Here is a 24,549-nt window from a genome sequence, read left to right as displayed (position 1 = left end):
GACTGGAGAGGGCTGAGGACTTACTGCTTGCTGGACTGGCAATGGTGGGGTTATGAGAGCACTTGCTTAAGATAATATAGTTAAAGATAAGAGAAGACCAATTTGCATATGAAAATCAGTTCCATACAAACCAATCAGATTAACTTTTCTGGTTAATTGCAACTTTTGGAAAAGGACCAGGGCTACAATAAATACCATGTTATTGACACTTCATAAAATTTATAAATAATAAATTCATATCTTCATATTTTCATTTCCAGCAACAAAATATTAGAAACCAAGTAAATTAATGTAACATACATGGAATGTTACAAAACTGCTAAAACTGATGTTGTACACTAATGACTGAAAATGTCATATTATTAAAGAAAAATTACATTAGGTCAGGAATAATTTTATTCTTTTTTTGCCTGCTCTAGTTTCTACAGTTTCTACAATGAGTATGTTTTAACCTAGTAACACAAAAGTAAACAGAGAAATGAAAATGCACTCACAAGAGATGAAGGCTGCTATTTGGTCCAAGCCTTGTTGAATGTTGACATACATTACAGGTCTCAGGTTGCTATGCTGTCTTTGCTTGGCAGCCTACTCATTGCCATGAATAGGAGAGATTTGCCACAGACTGTCCTGGTTTGACCCAAATCTGATAGGCTATTGGGAGTTTATTCATTGGGACTGTGCTTGTGCTGGGAATGCAGTCACTATGGCATTTAATTCCATGAATACTGGCTGAGTGTTTGGTCTATGCACTCTGTGCTGGAGTGGAAGTAAGGTGGGATTTACACTGATGAGTTTTCTTATATTGTCTTCAGGGTCCCTTTGACCATCTTTCTCTCAAAGGGAGTAAGGCATTGATGTCTGCTATAAAGATAATGATAGCATGATAATGATATTTGGGCTGCCAGAATTTATCCTCCAAATTTATGTATTGAGACTTGGTTGTTAGTGTGATAGTAGGGGGAAGGACATTTGGTAGGTGATGGAGGGCCACCGTGCTCATGAACGGACTTGGAAAATGTATGAGAGGACTAGGGGGTATTTTGTCAACGTGTGAGTAGAGAGTTAAGTCATTAGGAGAGTACTGAGTTATGCTTCTAAGTGAGTATGGAGTTGGTCTGTTTGGGAGAATCGAGCACAAAAGCACCATCTTGGAAACACAGTTACAGTCCTTCCAGACACAGGACCTGCTGATGCCTTGATTTTGGGTGTCTTAGCTTCCAGAATGGTGAGAAACAAATTTCTATTCTTAATATAACTAGGGTGTCAGGTCTTTTGTTACAGCAGCACAGACTGAGGCAAATGGCAATCATTCTTGGAAATGTATGTCAACTCCTTGGTGAAATCTCTTTATGTGTTAGTTTTTTTATAACGAGAGTCACTCTACATGTTGGTGGCATTTTGTGGAAATTGAAGCTTGGATGAGAGAAGTACCTTGTCTGAGGTCATGAAGAGGTAAGCAAAGCTATGAAATTGGAGAACCTGTTATTACAATCTAGTTTCCTAAGGCTCCAAATCCAAGCACTCTTTATCTATCACCTGGTGTCAGAGAACAGGGTAAAATACAATACAATAAAATAGCAGTGTCAGGAGACGTGACACAGGAGCAGACATGTGCAGTCTGCCCTGTTGGGAGCCTTCAACTTTCCTCCAAAGACATTTGTCACAGTTTAAACAAGAGGATATCAATAAGCTCACACTGATGACCTGGAAGGTAGCTTGCCTGTTTTGCCTAATGATTCACGCATACAACACAGTCATTTGAGCCTATTGAACTTCATACCTAAGGTTAGAGACATTACTCCTTCGAGTTGATCCCAGTCTGCCAGTTATAAGGGTTTTGCAGGCATAATTAAAACCTGGCTTGAAATGAAATCATATTGAGTTAGGGTGGATAAGAAGTGCAGTAAAATTGTCTTTGTGGGACACAGAAAGAAGAAGAAAAAGGCATGCAGAAAAGCTGAAAGCAGATAATGTGATATACTTCATTATGTAAGCTCAGTGAGTGGCAGGAGTGGGTTCTTCCCCAGAGCCTCCTGAATGAGATCACCTAGGAATACTTGAATTTTGGACCCTGGAATTCCTGAACTAAGAGAAATGTATTTCCCTTGCTTTAATACACCCAATATGGGGTGATTAGTTACGACAGCCTAGGAGACATTTTTCTCCATGGTTTCCAGTTCTTTACTCTGGGACAATAATGGTGATGATCATAATAGCAGTAGGATTTTTAGAGAAATCTAATTATGTGCCAAGAACTTTAATTAACTGCCACAAACCCCTGTGAGGTGTGTCTATTATTACCCCCGGCTTTTCACAGTGTGGGTGTAAGGCACAGAAGGCTATGAAATTTGTCCAAGGACACATAAAGACTAACTAGCAGAACCAGAGCTTAAACCTGTTCATCTGGGACCCCACACTTCCTCTGATTGCTTTTCATTTGTCCCTTTTGCCTCTCTGCTTAACCTCTGGCTTCCCTTCTCCTCTATGACTTTTTCTTTCGTATGATTACATGCATCTACTACATTGAGTGAAGATCCAGTTTAGAGCAGAGTAGTAAGCAGTGTTGAGCCAGCTCACATCTTCAAGGAACGCTGGGTATGTACATAAGTTGGAGCTTCTAGGAAGTGTGTATGAGGGGAAGAAAAAGAAGTATAAGGTACAACTTTTTTGTTTGCCACAATGATTTTCTGATTTTTCTCTCCTTTCCTCCCCCATCCCTCCCTTCATTCCTTGGTGTTGTTTGTTTTGTTTTTAGCGGGCCAGGGCATTGATCATGCCAGGTGAGCATTCCTCCTCTGAATTGTACCCATAGTCCTGTTTCTTATTAATTATCAATATTCTGGGGTTGTTCCTTTGCATTTTGAAAAATCTAAAATAAAATCCTGAGAAAACTCTGCTCATTAAAACTGTTACTTTTTATAGTGTTTGGTAAGTATCTCTTTGCCTTTAGGTAATGAAGGAAGAAGACAGCAAAGAAAGAATTCTGGAAACTTATGTTATATCCAAAATGCTTTGTTTTTCTCATGAAAATCTAATACCAAGATGCAGGCATTTATGAAAGGATGGGAAGTTTCTAGTTCTTTCTCTTAGTAAAACACCTTCTTTTAAGATTCAGTCCCTCTTGGCAGCTTTGAAGTGATACAGTTGGTTTCAGTCTTGACTGCATATTAGAGTCACCTGGGGAGTATGAAAAAAAAACAAAAACAAACAAGCAAACAAACAAAAACAACTCCCAGGCTACCCTAAGATGAATACTGAAGCTGAGGGTGGAATCCAGGCAGCAGAAACAGGGTACACAGGTTGGCCATAGAGTTGCCTCGCTTGCTGGAGGCTCTGGTTCTAGAGCCATACCACCCCCACCAGAAATAGGCATCAGATTTAAAATCATTATTTTGTTTCAGTTATCAGAGAAATCCAAGTGCAGCCAGTGGCAAGAAGCACTGACCATGGGTGGACTAATGACACCGAATGGGCTCCACTAAGTCAGTTTGTGAATTAGAGTTAGGCCTTGGACCCACTGCCAGTGGCCTTATATATTGTCCTAGTCACATCATTGTTACCTATATTAAGGGAGTCTAGTTTGGTCTTATGCAGATTACCCATTTGTTAGACCTGAGTTAGTGATCTCTCACTAGCTCGGACCAGCTGATTCTGTGGATAAATATATTTTTTAGTTGAAGCCCTAAGAATCAAACTCAGGACCTTGTGCTTGTCAGTAACACTCTATCACTGAACTAAATCCCTAGCCCAAGTTATCTCTGTTAAGTAATTTATTCTCCCATTTATATGGATGACATAATTAACTGTCCTAAGCATAATGGACATATCAACATTGTTTGTATTTTTCAGACTTTCCAAGTCAAACATTTTTGGTATTATTATGACTTACTTTCTGTGGACAATTGCTTTTATTTAATCTTTATGATTAAAGTTGTGACTGACTCCATTATAACTTCCCAGCTTCCCCAAACACACCAACACGATTCTTCTTCCATCGAAAGAAAACGAGTGTTTTCTGCTAGGTTTCTGACATTTGGTGGGAGGGTGTTTGAGACAGGGTGTAGTTTTGGAACCTTCCAGAACTGTAGACAAGGCTGGCCTGGGACTCACAGAGATCCACCTGCCTGCAGAGGGCAGGCCAACCTGGTGGTGGAAAAGTAGCTGAGAGTCTTACATCTTGCAGGTAACAGGAAGTGGTCTGTGGCTTGAACATATATGAGTCTTCAAAGCCTGCCTCTACAGTGACTCACTTCCTCCAACAAAGTTATACCTGCTTCAATTAAGCCACTTCTCCAAATAGTGCCACTCCCTTTGGGGGTCATTTTCTTTCAAATCACCACAACGTAAGGTTATTTATTTATTTATTTAATTTATTTATGTGGTGTGTGTGTGTGTGTGTGTGTGTGTGTGTGTGTGTGTGTGTGTGTGTGTGTGTATGTGTGAAGTTGTAGCAGAAAAAAGAAATACACAATGACAATGATTCAGCAAAACTACTCCTAAAGCAATTATTCTAGATTTCCAACAACAGAGATTACACTGTTAGTAAACATTGACAAACAAAACAAAGCAAAACACAGCACCCTGAGCAGCAGGAACAGCAGATGATTGAGCAGCCATGGCAGCTGAGGAAAGTGGGTGTAGAACACCACTCTATTCCAGTGATGGCTATCCCTCAGAGGCTGCAAGCAACTGCTGGTCTCCAATTTACTTCAGTGTGTTTATTCTTGGATTTGCAGGTCCCAGAGAATCATTTGAGAGCATTTGCCCCTCCACCTCAGGAGTGCTTTGGACATTGCAATAATCCTTAACAAACTGGAAAGTGCAGATTCTCATAATTTAGCTACAGGACCCATTTAGCTGGAATTTGAAGTCTGTGTTCAAGAAATAAGTCATATAATTTTGCTTGCCAGCAGGTAGTTTTTTTATTTAAGAAAACCAGCTTGCATTTGATGTTTATGTTCCATCAAAAGGAATCTGATAATTCCCATTTTATTAAAACTTCTTGGTTATCTAGGATGGGATATTATTTCAACATCTAATTTATACTAAGTTCCAGCTTTGGTTTCTGTAGATGTGTCCAAAATATCCAACTTGATAGGGATCAATGCATCTGGGTAAAGTGAAATTCATCTGGCCTCATCTTCTTTTCTAGTAGTTACACCAAATTCTACCTCTTTTTTTTTGTAATAATCCTCCAATTTCACTGTCATGCGCTGTAGGACTGAATAAACACCAGCTCTAATACTATACACACTCACAACTCCATACACTTCTCCAACATTTTGTAGAAGGGTCCTCAAACCTATACAGATACTTCCAACATTATAGTTTGAAGAGGTTACAACAAGGTTAAGTCCCAAAGCATCAATGCTGCCCTCATACTTTGCACCAAAGTTTCTTCCGAGGCCCATGTGCAATTCCATGCAGGAAATAAGCTCTATCTTATTGTTTTTAACACTTATCATATAACCCTTGGACTACAATGCATTAATATTAACCATATTCACCAGATCATACCCTAAGTCACTGGAACTCATTCCTCCCATCTAATGTTAGCATTCTACCTGTTAGACCCATGTCTCTATCTTTCCTCCTTGCATTTTAAATTAAATCATAAAGTATAAGAAAAAATTTGGCCTGAACAGTCAGAGGCAAATCTTATTAAAATTTGGCATATTCCCCTGTAATCACATTTCCTCTGCATCAGCTCATGCATTATGTCAAAGTCAATTTCTTAACAGATCAGAATTAAGTATTTCTGGTTGTCATGTGAGAGAAATTTATTCTGAAAGCTCGTGCTCTGCCTTACTGTATTGTGGTCTTTCCATCCCTTGCTCCAGGTGTACTAAATGACTCCCAGGTCCTCTGGTAGTACGTAGGCATCACCAACATTGGCTACTCTTCAAGGAATGCTATCCACACATGCAACCCATCCTTTTTTCCTTTTGTGTTTTACTTGGCTGGAAATCTCTGCATGCTTAATTTGCAATGGGAGGACTGTAGAGTTCATAGAGCACCAATAAATAGTAGGGAGCACCAGAATGGGGTGAACCTCAGAATAAGCAGAAGAAACTATTTAAAGTTTAGAGTGCATGCAACTTGTGCTGCTTCGAAAACTATGTAATTTTATTTTGCATTCTAGCACTTATTTTTATTGTTACTTGTCCAAAGCAAATGGACTGGCGTGTAGAGAGAATCACTTGAAGTTCAGAGTCTCAGATACAAATGACAAGTCATTCAGGCACCTGCTACCCCTAGGAAATATACCTCGGTTCCAAGGGATGGATTAACCCTTTCTTCCTTTACTGTGTACACATACTTCTTGCTGAATTTTGTTTGTCTTTGTGTTGTGTGATTCTGGGTGAACCAAGAGCCTTGTGCAGATTAGGTAAGAGCTCTACCACTGAACTACATCCCTAGTGCAATGACAATTACTACATTGCATTATTTTTGGTTGTTTTAGAAGCCATCTTACTTGATACACACTGAACTCCATAACATCAGGACATTGTCTTCTTATCCATTTAGCTTATTTCTCTTATGGTTTCATCATCTATTGTGCTTATCTATCTATCTATCTATCTATCTATCTTCTTCTTCTTCTTCTTCTTCTTCTTCTTCTTCTTCTTCTTCTTCATCATCATCATCATCATCATCTACCTAACTACTTATCACTCATCTACTCATTTATATATTCTTGGTGACTATTCATGATTAAGTAAAACTCAAAACCTTACTATGAGAGTAGATAGCTTATATGCAGAGTTAGGAAACCATCTCATTGAGTTTCTGTAGAGTAAGACAGTGATGAAGAAATGTTTGTTGCAACTGAACATATATCTATCAGATTTTAAAGACCATAGAACTAAAATAGTACTCTATTGAAAAAAAACTGGAAAAGGAGAGAAATTATTTTATTTGAAAATTAAGTTAAATTATTCATATTTACAGAACATATTGGTTTCAACATTTTGAATTTTTAAAAGCATAATTCTAATTAAAGGTTTACCATCAACATTTTGCACAGGTATTTGCCTTTACATACATATATATGTACAAAGCAGATGCGCTGTACTTGGTAAGTGTTGTTAGCACAACTGGGTTGACAGAGCTGGTGTGACTTAGCGGAATTTTCTGTGAATGCCACCCCCTCAATTCTTCAAAGACTTTTTTTTATATATTAAGGAAAAGTATTATTAACATTTGGCTGGACTTTTTGCTAACTTGTTCTGTAGTACTGTTCAGACTTTTTGGACTTCTATCCACAGAAAGAAATGCATTTTATATTGTGATCTAATACACACACACACACACACACACACACACACACACACACACACACACACGCAAATAAGATGAGAAGGTGCCAGAATGAATATACATATCTAGTCCTGTTCCCTCTGAAAACTAACATGCAGTGATGAGATAATTTAAAAAGATAAACTATAAAAAGAGAGAAAAAAGAAAAGGCAGCAGAAACATAACTTTGGAGGTGGGAAGCAGATGGTAACAAGTTAGGTAACTAAGTAGCTGAAACCAGGAAGAAAACTCTATATCAGCAATGGGGAGGCCAGATTTACACTTCAGAAAACTCAAGACTCTGAGGCTTTGGCAGCACTGAACTCTTCTTGATGCAAGAACAAATGGGAACTTGTTAAGATGAAGAAGACTGAGTAAGATCTACATCACACTTGGCCTCACAGTCCTCTTTGCATTCACTTTCTCTGCTCTTGATTGTGGATATGAGGAGCTGCTTTAAGCTTCTGCTCCCTTGACTTCCCTGCAGTGATGAGTGGACAGCAGCCTGGAACCCTGGGCTACCCCAAGTTGCTTGTGTCAGAATCTTTTAAACATCACAACTGTAGGTAAAACTGAAACACCATTGTAGTGATGACAGCAAACTCTATACCCCCTGGGTAGGGACTTGGATAAGTAAGTGCACTCTTAGAAGAATTGTAAAGATATTAATATCAGGAAGACTCTATTTTCATATTAAAATTATTGTAATTTATATTAGAAGGATGGGAGGATCTTGAGCAGGAAAAAAGCTAAGTTGTCACTAATAAGAGCAAAATATAATGCTCAGAAATGATTGGGAAGACAGATATATGGAAATGTCATAAGAAATGTTTAAACACTGAAGTTGGTGTTTCTGACAAAGAATCTTGTGGATAGGGTAATAGGGTGTTATGGGATAATCTTTTTGTATACTGTGAAGATGTGTCTCTGCCAAGACACCAATAGCTAAGCAGGAGAGGAGAGGCAACACTTCTGGGCAGAGATAGGAACTCTGGGAAGAAGAGAGGTAGGATGCACCAGTAAGGTGTGGAGTGAGCAAGTCAGATGTACGGTATGAGGAGAGGTAATGAGCTCTCTACATGGCAGAATGTAGATTAATATAAATGGGTTAATTTAAGTTATAAGAGCTAATTGGGAACAAGCCTAAGCTAAGGCCAAGCTTTCATACTTAATCATAAGTCTCCATGTTAATATTTGGGAGCTGGAGGTCCAAAGAAAGACATCTATAAGAGGGTGAGAAAAAAAAAAAAACCTCCATTATTTTCTTATAAAGGGCTCATATTATTTGACTTTTTATTTACCTTGCTGTTTTATTTCACTTATTTCTAAGAATTTGAGAGATAACTTTGTGTCAGTTCATTGCTCACAACATAGTATCACAATGTAGTATTTTGGGGATATGTCTACACTGTGGGGTGGTTAAGTCCAGCTAATTAGCAAATAGATGACCGAGGCTAACCCTGTAGAAGGGACTAGTCATGCTTTTTATCATATCTGGCACTGTTCCCTAAATTCCCACGATGTTAAGGCCCTAACATAGGATGGTACAATAGGATTGCCTTCCAAAATTGTCATCTGTATCCTATCTTGTACCTTCACTAATCTGCTAAGCTTAGAGACCCCTTGCCCTCTAAGCTCAAAGACCTCCTTCTGCAGGTTGTTGTTGAATCTCCTATTTCATTTTCTATGTGTTGTAAAAGGATAAGATTACCTGAAACCTCTCCCAACACATCTTTGCACAAAACCTGGAGTCTTTGTCATTTAAAACACAAATATCATTTCTGTGCTAAGAGTACTTAGTGTCCAATATTTGCATTTTCTAAGAAAATTAATTAAAGCTGTTAACTACAGTCACTTTAATGTAAATTAAGCCATAGAATATCTTCTCTAATTTTTAATTACAGCTTTTTTTGGTCAACATTGCCCTCTCTTTCTTCCTACCTGTTTATTCCAGGCCTCCCTGGTAATGACTATTCTTCTATTTCAAAATAGGTTCAACATTTTTTAGATTCCACATGTGAATGAGATGTCTCTGAGTTTGCTTATTTTACTTAATACAATGTCCCAGGTTCACTCATTTCCTTTACCCATGTACTTGTCGCTGAATACTTAAGTTGTTCTACTATTTGGCTCTTGTGACAAATGCTGTAATAAACACAGGCATCAGATAACTTTCCACATACTGATTTCATTTCCTTTGCGTGTCTACTCAGTAGAGAAGATTCCTGGGGCAGATGATCCTTCTATTTTAAATTAAAAATATTTATTAATTTTTATTTTTTGTGTTTGAGTGTTTGTTCACTCAAACATACCACATGTATGTTTGGTGCCTGCAGAAGGGGACATTGGATCCTCTAGAAAGGGAGCAACAGTGAGCTGTCACATGATTTCTGGGAACTGGACCTGGGTCTTCTGTGGTCTCAGTTAAGCAAGTGGTCTTAACTGCTGAGCCATCTCTCCAGCCTTTATCTTAAATTTTTAAAGTGACTTTCATACTGTTCTCCATAATGGCTGTGATAATTTATGTGTCCACTAACTGTTGTTTCCTTTTCTTTACTTTCTTGCTATCTTTGGTCTTTTTGGTAACAGCCATGCCGACTGGAGAGAGGTGCAGCTTGATAATGACTCTGCATTTCATTAATTAGTGGTGGTGTTGTTTTTTAAAATTGTGTTTATTCTCAGGTTTGCTAATTAGCAATGCTCAGAAATACTAATTTACACTAATGAGTGTCACTTGCGATTTACACATATTTGTTATGTAAGGTACCGCTGCATTTGGGCACTTTCTTTGAAAGATCAAAGTTGCCATTTGTGAGTAATTCATGCCTCCTCAGCACCTTAAATTATGTTAATTATGATATGAATTTCTCTACGATTCTCTATTAAAGACTGTCAATTAACTTTACTGGCTAGCAGAAATGCTGGCAAAATTTCTTGGACTAGTTCTTGACACTTCATTAAAGGAGTCCTTTCGCTTTGAGTGATGGCATGAAGCACTAGAGAGTTTTCAAAAACAATTAATATAGTCCATGTTGTTGAAACTGCTGACTGCAGTGTAATGATGGCTTAGCCGCTGCCAATAAGGTAAAAGGGAACAACAGAGAAAAAGAGAAAATGTATTTTTTTCTTTGAAATTGTACTTTATTCTGTAGACAGAAGTTTCTGTCCCACCTGGTCCTGCAACACAGAGGCTTATATTAATTATAAAGTATTTGACCTATTGCTCAGGCTTACTATTGACAAACTCCTACAACTTAATTCTTATCTATGTTTAGCCATGTGGCTTGGTGTCTTTTCTCAGTAAGCAAGATTCTCATCTAGTTTCCTCTGCATCTGGCTGGCAACTGCATCTCTGCCTTTCCTCTTCCCAGAATTCTCCTAGTCTAGTAGCCCTGCCTGTACTTCCTGCCTGACTACTGGCCAACCAGCATTTTATTAAACAATATGAGTGACAAGTCTTTACAGTGCATAAGAACATTATACCACATGATTATTCTTTTTTGTTTGTTTTTGTTTTCCAAGACAGGGTTTCTCTGTATAACAGCCCTCGCTGTCCTGAAACTAGTTCTGTAGACCAGGCTGGCCTGGAACTCACAGAGATCTGCCCACCTCTGCCTCCTGAGTTCTGGGATTAAAGGCATGCTCCACCACCACCTGTCTGCACTTTATTCTTTATATTTATTCAAACAGGATCATTAGACATTAGAATATACTTTTAAAAAAGTTTAAAAAAATTTTTTTTGCAGGGCCTAGAGAGATAACTCAGCAGTTAAGAGTGCTGGTTGCTCTTCCAGAGGACCTGAGTTTGGGTCCCTGCACCCACACTGGGTGGCTTACACTTGCCTGTAACTCTAGCTACAGAGCATCCCTGCCCTTTTTCTGGCCTCTTCAGGTACTTACAATGACAACAGCAACAATGAACAAGTGTAACTTAAACCAAGGCAGGATTTCATTATCCTCTTAAAACCACCCTGATTCCCATTTATTGTACACGTCATCCCTCAGTGTCTTAGCAATAACAGTTTCAATAACACAGTCTTTGTCTCAGTGGTGCATTGCATTTGTCTATGGTCCCGAAAGACATTTTTATCAATAGGTTTAGTTAATTGGATCCCGAGTAATACTTAGTAACTTATCTGCTCATAATCTGTTGATTATTCACTCATTTAAAAGAAATCTTTATTTATTTATTTTTTATTTTTTGAGACAAAGTCTCATGTAGCCCAGGCTTACTTTCAACTCTATATGTATCAGAAGATAGCCTTGAACTGTTGGCTCTCCTGCCTCTACCTTCTGAGTGCTAAGATTACAAGCATCCACCACCACACCTGGTTTATGCAATGATGGGACTGAACCTATTGTTCATGCGTGCTAAGCAAGCACTCTCCCAACTAAGTTGCATCCTCAGCCACCAGATAAACATTTTTAAGTAGCTGTGTTGTCATATTGTAAGCTAAGTCTCTCTCCTAGAACAATTATCTATGTCATCTTTAATAAAGCCAATGTTTCTTGAGAAGTAGTCATGGTATATAATATAATAAAGACAACACCATCTTTCTGTCTTTCTATGAATTATTCAATGTGAGGACCTTAAACCTTCCATTTCCCATGACAGGAACTTTATCAAGTACTGGAAGAAGGAAAAAAAGAAGACATGCCAATTAATCAATTCCAAGACTTCAATTCTTCAACATCAATGCAGAAGTTAGGACTAGGGAACTATTAAATTATAACTTAAAATTTCGAGGACCTATATTATGCTTGGCATTGATCAATTTTCCATATATTATATTTCATTACTATTCATATGGTCCTGTTAAACAGGTATAATACCTGGAGCCTGGAGCAAGAGAGAGAATGAGTGGGGAGGGAAGTGAGGGAGAAAAGGGAGGGTTAGAGAGAGAGAATATGAACTTTTAGTAAGTTTGTCAATTGCCTCATCTTAGTCAATCTAGTTGGGATATTAGGATTAAAGAGAATTTTATTTGACTCCAAAATCATGATTCCAACCGATATATGTAATTAATCCCATTTTCATAAAAGTTCCTCAGAACTTAACTATCTGTGAGTCTTCCCAATTAAAAGCAAAAGCATAAATCTCATAGCTTTTGAAACATGTTTTTTTCTCACACACACAAAAATCAGTTTCTAGCTGGGTGGTGGTGATGCACACCTTTAATCCCAGCACTAAGGAGGCAGAGGTAGGAAGATCTTTGAGTCTGAGGTCAACTTCAAATACACAGTGAGTTCCAGGACGGCCATGGCTCCACAGAGAAATCTCACCTAGAAACCCTGTCCCCCCCCCCAAAAAAAAACAATTTTCATAGATTTTAAAAAATAATCTACTAGCAGATAATCAAAGTATTTTTTTAAAGCATGGTAAATTTCTAGTATAGAAAGACTGCTTCTATTAGAACAAATACTAAGGCAGTTTTGGCCAAGTAACTGACAAACCACATTCAGATCTCAGGGACGGTCATTGCTCCAGATAGCTTCAGCTCAGGAACCTCCTTACAGGGTGATGTAAGTGAAGGACATCAGATTAGGCTAGGTTAATGAATTGCTCTTACCCTTTTACATTCATTTAAACATTCTAGAATGCTTCTGAATTAAAGGTGAGATGATGTAGGGAGCCTTATTTTATCCCATCTCTAAAGGGATGTGATTTGTTTCCTTGAACCATATTTAGGGATTTCCAACCTTAATAAAAGAAGTCAGGCTTTATAATGGTCCAGAAAACTATAGGTTGCAAATCTGCATTATGTTTTCATCAAATAGATTGGCAAATTCTAATCAGATTGACATACACCTTGATCAATTGAACAAAATCTTTAAGGGACTTTTTGGGTCCTGCTGGTATTGTTCTTAAGAACCTATCACTCCCACGTGACCCAGCCTACCTACTGCATAGTGAGAGACCATCGTATGTCAGAGGTGAGCAATTTCAGCTGCAGTTTTCCTCTCAGTCTCCAGCCAACCCAGAAGAATCATCATAGACTGTGAATGAATTGGGCCAAGATCTGAAGAACTGTCTATCAGAATCACAGGTTAAGCATCTACTGTTTTAAATCACTAATCTGAGACAGCACACTTATGCAAAATAGAGAACCACTGCAGAAGTAAAGAGATACCCACTCATGACATTTTCCAACCAAGACACAAATGGTGGGAACACAAGTCTGAAACAATCTTGGAAACAGTAAGCCGCCAGGTTCAGTAGAAGGGTGTGCATACCAGCTCCTGTTGGTCTAGATTAACGTAATATGTAGCTTTCTCTCCAGTGGAACTTTAAAGCCTTTGCGTGCAAATGGTGCTTTTTAACTGGGGGACAATAATATTCTGGGGCCTGAAAATTTTCGGAGTACAGGAACAATGGTTATGCAGTGGAGGGAAGCACTGCAGAGAGGAAAGATTTGGAAAGGCTAGACATAGAAAATAAAATAAAGGGAATTTGGGGCAATGAAAGAAAGTACCCTGCTGCAGACGGCATAAAGCAAGGACTGAGTAGCTTGTCTTTTTCTATGTCAGCCGTCCATTGCAGATAAAGGATCTTGACCTTTCTCTAACCTTTTCCCCCTTCCTTACCAAGTAGAACACACCATGAACACGATTAAATGTAATTTTAAAATTGTGTCATATGGGTTTCTTTTTGTGCAGTAGACGACTAAGTGTGCCTTTGAGGGAAATAACTGAGATACACAGATGGAAGAAAAAAAAAAAAGAAAACAACAGCCCTCCATGAGTGGAAAAGTACTTCTCCTAAATATGGGCTAAATTCTGTGATTTGGGTAATGGTTATGTCGGTGCTTATTTTGTGCAAGTTTCAGAGGTCACATGGGTTATTTTTTAAGAAGTAAGAGGTTGAGAGTGAAGAAGATGCCCCAGTTCATCCCAAAATCAGTACTATAACTGAAAAGGGGCAGCATTAAACCTTAAAAAGGTCACATCTTTTCACGGCCCCTCACTCCCAAATCCAGGAAAATGCTAGCCCCGAGAAGTACCTCTTAAATACCTTTCTTGGACTGGAATCTACCAAGTGAGGGCCTATTCAAATTTTATAATGCTCCTCTATGTGCACACACATATACATCACAATGATAGATGGAGGACGTCATATGATTCTCAGAACATTAAGGGTCACATGCAATCCTGGAGGAAGATTAGAAACAGTGTGGCTCGTGAGAGGAGGAAAGCAACAGAAAGAACTTTTCTGTGTCAAAGAAACATGAAGCCCCTGTAGTGATGATTTATCTCTAGCATCCTTTAGTCAGTCCTTCCTTCCCTCCTATGCTCCTCAGTATGGAATTGCCTGTGAGGATAATGGGCAAGGATGTTACTTCCCATCAGGACAGCAGAGCAGGTTTTAGAAACTCAGGCTTAGAACATTTCTGAAAGGATGTCTGATTGATCTTCTTTAGGGTCCAGAAGTCCCCCTACCTACAGATCTTCCAAGCTTGGCTTGAATGCTTCCAGTTGTGGAATCCATTCTATTGGTGTGGGATGTTTAACAGCTGGGGTTAGGCTTTCATGATATTGAACTAAAGATTCTATTTCTTATCTCTTGGTTCTGATTATGCTTTTTGAGATGACCAAGAATACATCTAAAACCTCTTGATGAGGTTGAGAAGAGGCTATGCATTACACAGGAGTGTGCTAGCCTAAGTCAAACACTGAATTGGCCACTGAGTGATTTCCTGGGCTCACATTTTATTTTATTTATTTTTGTTCCACTAATAATATAATTTTTGCATAGTATGCATTTTGAAAAGTTGCATTGAATAGAATATAATTATCTAGCTATATAATCAAGTTTGACGGTACTAGTGTAATTATACATATATTGTATATGTATATATAATAGGAGGAGTATGATGAGATCCTTGGCTATATTAAATGTCTCAAAGACATTTGATGTCCAAATACTCTCAAAGAAAAGTAGATAATGGAAATGTTTTTAAAAAGTCAAGGAGAAACTAACAATCTAAGCAATAGTGGAGAGGCTACTTTAAATGTCCTTCCCCGATAATTACATTGATGACTACCTTATATGCCATCCTAGAGTCTTCAACCAGTAGCTGATGGAAGCAGAGGCAGACACCCACAGCTAAACACTGAGCTGAACTCCTGGAATCCAGTGGCAGAGAGGGAGAAGTGATGAGCAAAGGGGTCAAGACCAGGCTGGAGAAAACCACAGAAACAGGTGACCTGAACAAGGGGTTGCTCATGGACTCCAGACTGATAGTTGGGAAACCAGTATAGGACTGATCCAGACCCCCTGAAGGCGGGTGTCAGTGAGGAGCCCACAGAAATCTATGGGGCCTCTGGTAGTGGATCAGTATTTATCCCTAGCAAAAGAATGGACTTTGAAAGCCCACTCCACATAGAGGGATATTTTCTCAGCCTAGACACATGGGGGATGGTCTAGGCTCTGCTCCAAGTGGTATGACAGACTTTGAAGACCCTCCACAAAAGGCCTCACCCTCCTTGGGGAGCAGAATTGGGATGGGATAGGGGGTCAGTGGGGGTCATGGGAGGATGGGAGGGAGAGAGAACTGGTATTGACATGTAAAGCAAACTTGTTTCTAATTTAAATTTTAAAAAAAGCAAAAAACAAGTCAAGGAGAACTGGAGATGAAGGTTCACGACAAAGACAAAAGGTGGTGGTGGAAGTATGTGGCTTGAGACAAAATAGATTGCAAGAAATTTGGGGTACACAGCCTTTTAGATAGTGACTAATGACCTCCACCTCCTATTGCATGGTCAGTGTGATCATTATCATATGAAGAAAGGGTTACTTGTCACCTGAGGTGAGGGGTAAAACACTGCAGATTCTGACTGGCATATTCTGTCATGGCCGATGTGCACATGCTTGAATGAACTTGCAGTTGGTTCTTCTTTCATGTTCAGCCTTGAAATGACAGCATCTCTTGATGGATACTAGACTGTAACCTCATTAGAGCATGAGCGACAGCACCCAGCTAAGACGCTCCTGGACTTCCAACCATCGAAAATTTGAATTTTGTGAGCATGTATGTCTTAAAGCAATAAGTTTTAAATTTGTTAAGCAACAATAGGCAAGTGACACAGCATTCTGACTCATTTTGAAGTTCTACTAGACACGCTGTGCAGTGCACAGATACATTTTGCTGGTGACTCAAAATACATAGCTCTCATTTTAAAATTTGGATTTCTTGATAAAACTTGATTCTACCGCAGAAACAGTGGACCTGACCTACTGATAGCATGGAGACCCTAGTCATAAAGCTGGGGAAATAGCATTGGACCAAATCAAGCCCTGTGGGTGCCACCTAGGAGGCCAAGACAGTCTACAGGACCTCTAACAGTCGAGTCAGTCTTTGTCTGTGGAGCACAAATGGACTTTGGGAGCCGATTCCCTATGGAGGGATATTATTGCAGCCCTGATACAGCAAGGAGAGCCTAGGCCCTCTCCCAAATGATATGTTGGACTTTGAAGGTCCCCCGTGGAGGGCCTCACTATCCCTGGGGAAGAGTTAGGGGGTGGGTTGGGGGGGTTGGTGGGGAACATGGGAGGATGGGAGGGCAAGAGAATGGGGGTTTGGATATGTAAATATGGGTAGTAATTAAAGAATAAAAATAAAATAAATAAACAAAAACTTGGTTCTACAAAGTCACAAGGAAGGTTTAAGGTTATATCCTTAAGGTTATACCATTAGGGTTTTCTGGAAGGAAGGCCATAGAATCTGTGCATAGCTCAGATAGGGAACTATATTTCAGGCCAATCAGAACAATTTCCTCTATCACAGTCGGGGGGACAACAAACACTGAGGCAGAACCTGGAACTGTTTGACAGAAATCATATTTGATTATACACAGAGAGCTTGGACTAGATTAGAAATCCAGGTAGAACTTCAATCCTGTTAAAGTAGAGAAATATTTCTGCTGTAGAAATGGGTGCTTCATAAAAACTAATAAAAGAAATGGTGGCCTATGGTCTATGAATATTTGTGTTCTGAAGGCAATGGTCTCAAAAGGTTAAGCCTCATGAGGTATCAGTACTAGACAAAGAAGTGCAGGCAACCAAGGAATGCTGAGAGCAAGAAAAGTAGTCTTCTCCAGGGAAGAGCCCACAACTTGGTTATCCAATACTGTCTTAGTTAGAGTATCTATTGCTTTGAAGACACACCATGACCACAGAAACTCTTACAGAGGGAAACCTTTAATTGGTGCTGGCTTACAGTTTCTGAGGTTTAGTTCACTATCGTCAGGATGGGGAGCACTGTGGCAGACATGAACTGGAGAATCAGCGGAGAGTTCTACCCCTGGATCCATAGGCAGCAGGAAGAGAGTGCCATACAGGGCATGGCTTGAACATCTGACACCTCAGAAGGCCACCCCCAGTGATACACTTTCTCCAACAAGGCCACACCTCCCAATCGTGCCAGTCCTTAGGTGCCTATAGGGCCATTTTATTAAAACTACTACAAATGCCAAGTGGTCAATCTTGAAGTCATATACATATAAGTGACTTTATATGGACTGAGCAGATTGTATTCATATATATATGTCCCTAAGTATATAAATATATATGTATGCTCCTAAGCATATAAATAAATATATATGCATATATAAACAAAGAAATGGAGGCTACAAATTTGATAGAGCAAGGTAGTGAATGGGAATTACATTTAATTTAAAAAATGGTGAAGTCGTTGAGAGGTGACGTATTTCAAAACATCAAAAAATTATCTGTTATCACAATGCAGAGCTGCTATCAGTTAATTTCGGACAGTGCCCAGCCACACCATCTACTGTAGAAAATTGTAATCAAGGTCAGCATGAAGCTGAGTCATTATTATGGAAAGTCACGGAAAATGTTACCTGCAGTGAAATAATTGGCATTTTGAGGGAACACCAAACAATGTCAATGGGAGAGTCTGAGAAAAACACATTGGAAAACTAGTGTAAAAAGCAGAGAGGTTGAAGTTCATGTGCATGAAGAAGTCAAAGGTAAAATGATGGATTGTGTGATTTCTACTGCTTGGAGGAAATTATCCCCCTAGGTGTGTAGAGGGGAGTGCAGGTTTAGGATATAGTGATTGTCAAATCATTGCATCAAAATGCTTCCTTTCGTCAGTGTTTTCAGGAATTTCAAATCATTATCTCACACAAGGCTTTTAGTCAATTGATGAGTCTAGGTCTCTGACAGAGGTTAAAGAAGAGAGAAAAAGAGTAAATTCCTTTCAGAAGGATTTGAGGGTTTTGGCACTTTGTACTGAGTATTTGTACTGCTGTGTTCTGGTTTTTTATTGCAGAGTCCTGTGTATGCTAGGTGAGTGCTCACAACTGAGATAGGTCTCTGACCCTTCTGCTATTTTTTTTTTTTCAGGTACAGTTGAGCTAATATAATTACGATGACAGAAGAATTACTAAGGGAAGTAGCTTGAGGAGTGAGGTGCCACAGGGTTGCTCATGGCTGGAGAAGAAGGCGACTGAGTCTGTTTTCCAGTAGTGGTAGAGACAGCAAACACACACTGGCTATGTATGAGGAGGGGAGGGATATACAGCTGAAATTCTTCCTATTTATTTAATTCACCTTTGGTGTTTGAGATAGGACCTTGCTGTTGATCTCATGCTGGCCTCTCACTGGAAATCTCCCTGCTTCTCCCTCCCCAGGACACAGATTATAAACCTGTGCTAATGCCTAGTCTCTGACAGATTTTTCTAGTCTTTCCTTTACCCATTTTGTTCTTTTGAAATTCAAGGAGTTAGGACAGTTTGTGTTTGTGGTCTCATAGAAAGCTTTAAACAGAAGATAACAGAAGGGACACCTCTTTCTAAATATGGCTTTTGTATCAAAACAAAACCAAAACCAAGGAAAACTATCTTGACAGAGATGTTTGCATGCCTTTGTTCATTGCTGCTCTATTCATGGTAGTTAGGCAACGGGAGTAGCCTAGATGTCCATCAGCTGGTGAATGGATAGTGGAAATGTGGTACATACACAAAGTGGTATTTTATTCAGATACAAAAAGAGAGAAATTGTAAAATTTGCAAAGGAATGAATGGAATTGGAAAAAGACACTGAATGAGGTAATTCAGGTTCAGAAACGCAAACACTGTATCCACTCTCTTATGTGTTCCTAGCTTCAGAGGTGGAGACTTCTGCATTTAAGCTGGAGGAAGCAAGAAAGGAGTTAAGGAATGGAGAAGCACTGAGAGCAGAAGATAGCAAAGGACAAGGTCTATGAAAGTAGAGCGTGGGGAATGATCGCTGTGAAAAACTTTAAATAAATATGATCAGGAAATTGGGGAAAGGTGAGAATGGGACAGAGGGATAACTAGAGCAATGAATGTATGAAGGGGACATAAGGAAATATCCTACTAGATATGCTAACTAAAAACATAGTATTAAAAGAGTGAGCTTTGAGCCGGGCGGTGGTGGCACACGCCTTTAATCCCAGCACTCGGGAGGCAGAGGCAGGCGGATCTCTGTGAGTTCGAGACCAGCTTCATCTACAAGAGCTAGTTCCAGGACAGCCTCCAAAGCCACAGAGAAACCCTGTCTCGGAAAAACAAATAAAGAAAGAAAGAAAAAAGAGTGAGCTTTGAACAAAAGTACGCTACCTGGGTGGAAAACGATGCTTCCAGAAATCATGAGTTTTTAAAACTAATATCTCAGTGTCAAGTTAAGGACGACTCTTTAAGAACCGTTGACTAGAAATGTCCCAGAACCTCTCCAAACAATACAGGCTATTGTCACCAATTGCTCTGAACTGCCTTTTAGAACTAGACGGTAAGATCCTACCGCTGAAGACACCACACACTTTGGTTGCAGAACAGAGAAATCAAGCTAGAAGCTCCCTTTCAGCTGGCTAGTGTTCCCAGCACTGAAAGTTACTATGGAGGCTGCTGGGGGATAAAATTTGTCAGCACCCAGATATGGGCCATGTGTACTGTAAGACCAATTTGCCAGGCATCGAAACCTTACTGGTGCCATAACATTTATTTATTTATTTATTTATTTATTTATTTATTTATTTATTTATTGGTGGTGGTGATAGCAGTGCCAGAGGGGTGGTGTTAGTAACTAACTGCTTTCTGATTGAATTTGGGGCCCATACTATGGGAAAGAATACTTGCCTGGCACTATAAGTCAAGTAAAATCTCTATGGTTGTGGAGGTCATTGGTCCTACCTAGATAGGGACCTGCTACTGTTCTTTCAACTGATGACATGTTGTAAAGTCTTTTAAAATTTATGTTTAGACCTATACTATCTCTCTCTCTCTCTCTCTCTTCTCTTGTGTGTGTGTGTGTGTGTGAGTGCGACACACTCTGAGTGTGCATCTGTCTGTCTCTCACACTCTTGCTCTTTTGCCGTGGGTGAAGGCTAATGCAGAGACTGTTAGCTGGTCAATGTGCCAAGAATACATGACTGAGAAGTGCTCAGATATAAGTGGGGCTTCTATATCATCTTCTTCAAGACCTAGGGAATGTTGCAGCAGAGGGACTGGAAAGAACTTAAGAGACAGATGATGGGGAGCAATGCTGTGAAATACCTCTATCTGGATATAACATACCCACTGCAATCATGAACACAGAACAGCTAACGATATCCGTACAGATTCTGTACATGACTGGGCACTTTGACATTCTACCATGAACAGGACCAACACCAACCAGTCTTCCTTCCTGAGGTAGTTAAAGATTGCCAAGGGAGAGGGTGGCATTTTCTTCAGTTTCAGCCACTAACTAGTGGCCCAATCCCAACCAAAGTATCCCCTATCCACACTATGCAAACAATCTTAAAAATACTCAGTGGCTCAAAAAAGAAATTGCAAAAGAAACAAAGAAACTAATTGGGTAGAAGAAACTGTTCAGAGGGAGAGAAAAGGGGATTAGATGGTGTAATGGGAGTTGAATATAATCATAACATATTGTGTATGTGTATGACATTTCTAAAACTTAATTAAAAAGACCAGGCATTTAGATGAATAAAATATACATGGGTAAAATACTTGGGATAAAATATGTTCAACATCATTTCCCTCACTTGAAGGTAAAAATATTTTCTTGACAAAACCAGAAGTTACTGTAAGTTGCTTTTCCAATATCCAATACTTAAGCATCAAATGTATTTACCTCCCATCCCACATGTCACATGCCTTAGGAAAGTCTGGTTTCAAATCAAGCTACTAACTCATGGCTGCCAACAATGGTCCTACTCCCCAGAATAGGAAGAATTTTAACAAGTCACAATAGTAACAAAATTACAGTTATGAAGTAGCAACAGAAATAATTTTATCGAAATTAACAGAATAATTTTGACAAAAATAATCACCACAACACTAGGAAGGTTGAGAACCACTGTTTTAGAAGAAATATAGACAAAGGTGGCTTTTTTTTCCTGTCTTTGAAAGTTCAGAACTCTGCCAGTCATTTTACTTCTACCCTGAAGAAGTGAGCATATTAATATACAGAGTCAAATGAAAGGCCACAGCACAGCCCCAGGGTGGGAGAGAGGGTGAATGCTAGACACTGATATTGCAACAAGTTCAGACAAAAAAAGATTCAAAATTAAGACTTTGGAGAGTACAGTGGGTTGTAGTGCCACCCTCAACGACAAGTTGCTGTATCCAGCACTGAAGAAAACTGTGGAATCTGAATCCTGGATCAGGGAGCAACCTAATCTCCAGTTCACCTATCTGCCATGAATTTACTTGTCATTGGGTCTGAGGAACTCAGAAGCTCCATCTAAACATCTGGCTTCCACAGCCTCATTCCTCCAGCGAAGAGTTCAATGCTGTGTGGGTTTTGGAAACACGGAGACAGATCCACCTATTGAGTTCTCACTGATGTTGTTTGCTTTGCCCTCACAGGAAAAAACATCAGCCACTCAGGGTGTATGAACAGGACAGTCTTGGAGCATGAAAGAGGCTGCAGAGCTCACAGGCTGCAAAGGGAATTGTGGTCAGCAGAGGCTCCTGTTACACAAGAAGGGAAGCTTCCATTGGCAGACATCTGACACTTGACTGTTGATTCAGCAACAGTTTAAATAGACTGCTTTCACTGAGCCTCCGGGGACTTGTTTTTGGAAGTCAGCCTCATAGATCATTAAAATACATTATATTAGCAAAACAAATCCAAACAGGGACTTAGTCCTAACAGGAACACAAGAAGTGAAAAAAATCAAGACAATACACCTTCTTAAAAAAATTAACAGTGCTACTGTAGTGGATTCCATTGAGAATGAAGCAGCTAAAATCCTGAAGAATTAAAAAAAATATGATTATAATGATGCTCAACTTAATAAAAAAGGATTTCAACAAACTTTTGTTTGTTTGTTTGTTTTTGTTTTTCAAGACAGGGTTTCTCTGGGTAGATTTGGAGCCTATCCTGGCACTCGCTCTGGAGACCAGGCTGGCCTCAAACTCACAGAGATCCACCTGCCTCTGCCTCCCGAGTGCTGGGATTAAAGGCGTGTGCCACCAACGCCCGGCTCAACAAATTAATTCAGAGATAATATAAATAAACATCTAAGTAAAGCAAGAAAGATGATGCAGGATGTGAAAGAGGGATTAAACAAAGAGACAGGAGCACTGTAAAAATTAAATAAAAACTTTTGGAACAAGTGTCTCAACAAGTTGAACAACTCTGCCTCATCAATAGATGAAGCAGAGTGAAGAATACCATGGCCTGAAGATAAGGAAGATAAACTAGACGTTCATGTAACACTAAAGAAAGAAACAAAATATGAATAGAGCATGCAAGGTTACTGGACACCATTAAAGGTCAAAGCTTGCCAAGCATGGACAATGAAGTGAAAGCTAAAGGCATATAAAACATATTTGACGATACTGAGGAAATTTGCTTGAACTTTGGGAAAGAGATGGCTGTCCAGGTCTTAGGAGGCATTTAGATCATCAAACAGATGAAAGAAGAAAAGAAACATCTCACATCATATTGTATTTATATTATATATTTATATTATATTCAAAACATGAAGTACACAGAGCAAAGACTACTGAAAGCTGTAAAAGAAGTGCCTAATCAAATATTATGTAAATCCACCCCATTAATAGCAGGTGTCTCAACAGTAATTCTAAAATCCAGGAGAGCATAGAATGCTGTGGCAAGTACTGAAGGAAAACAATTGCTAACCCAAATTGTTGTACTCAGAAAAAGCCATTCTTGAAGGAAAACTAAACACAAACTAGAGCAATGCATGATAACTGAGGCAACATCACAGAAGGGAACAAACTATCACAAGGATCTAATACATCAGGACAACCAATTTTAAAAAGCAAATACTATTGGGAATAAAGGCACTGGTCAACTTCATCAAAAGAGTAATGGATGACACTGATACTGTACCTCTGACTAAAAGGTAATCCAGATTTAAAATATCACCAAAGAGAGATAATGACTCTTCTCCACGAAAGAGCCCTTAATATGTTAGCCAATCCCAAGTGGTCAGCACTAAACACATACACACATCACACATGATCAACACTAGATGGATTAATCAGGTTGTATTTACACACACACACACACACACACACACACACACACACACACACCTAACAATAATAAAGATGAAGATGAAGAGGTCATGAATTTGAGAGGAAATGGGGATATGGGAAGAGTTGAAAGTGAAGAAAATGGGAAAATCATGTAACTATAGTACTTATAATATTAAATTATCAAAAAAATTAAATTAAAAAAACCACAGAGGAGTATGAGTTAAATGACCCTGTGTATTAAGAGATATACCAACAGGTCATCTACATCTACAGAACAGTCTGTCCAAAAGCTGCAGAATACATTATCTTCTTAGCAGCTTCTAAAACCTTCACCAAAATAGACTTTACACTACTTTTTTTTTTCAGTTTTCTTGTATTTAGGGACATAAAGCAAATGTTACAGTCAATCAATCTGCAAAGCAAAAACTTGTAGATTCTGTCTAATACAGAGAAAATTTAGAATTTAACTGCAAGTGAAACAGCAGAAAATAGAAGAATGTTAAGAGATTGAGCAATTCACTGATGTTGAGTGGGTTGTCAAAGAAATCAGGAGGGGAAAACTTTAAAATCCTGGAATCAAATGAAAATGAAAACGCAATATTTTAGAACCTGTGAGAAACAATAAAAGTGGTCCTGAGAGGGAAGATAATAGCTACAAGCACATTAAAAAATCAGAGAGATATTACACACATAACCTAATATGTATCTCAAGGATTTTCAACAACAACAAACTGAATTCCAGGTTAG

General features: G+C 39.0%; 1 protein-coding gene across 1 annotated transcript in view; it reads right to left on the bottom strand.

The window, feature by feature from the left end:
- Kcnq5 (potassium voltage-gated channel subfamily Q member 5) overlaps positions 1-24,549 on the bottom strand; it is a 531,455-nt gene that overhangs the window by 30,309 nt on the left and 476,597 nt on the right.

Source organism: Cricetulus griseus, assembly GCF_003668045.3.
Source record: "Cricetulus griseus strain 17A/GY chromosome 1 unlocalized genomic scaffold, alternate assembly CriGri-PICRH-1.0 chr1_1, whole genome shotgun sequence".
In the NCBI taxonomy this organism is placed as follows: domain Eukaryota; kingdom Metazoa; phylum Chordata; class Mammalia; order Rodentia; family Cricetidae; genus Cricetulus; species Cricetulus griseus.
This window is presented reverse-complemented; position numbering and strand designations above follow the sequence as displayed.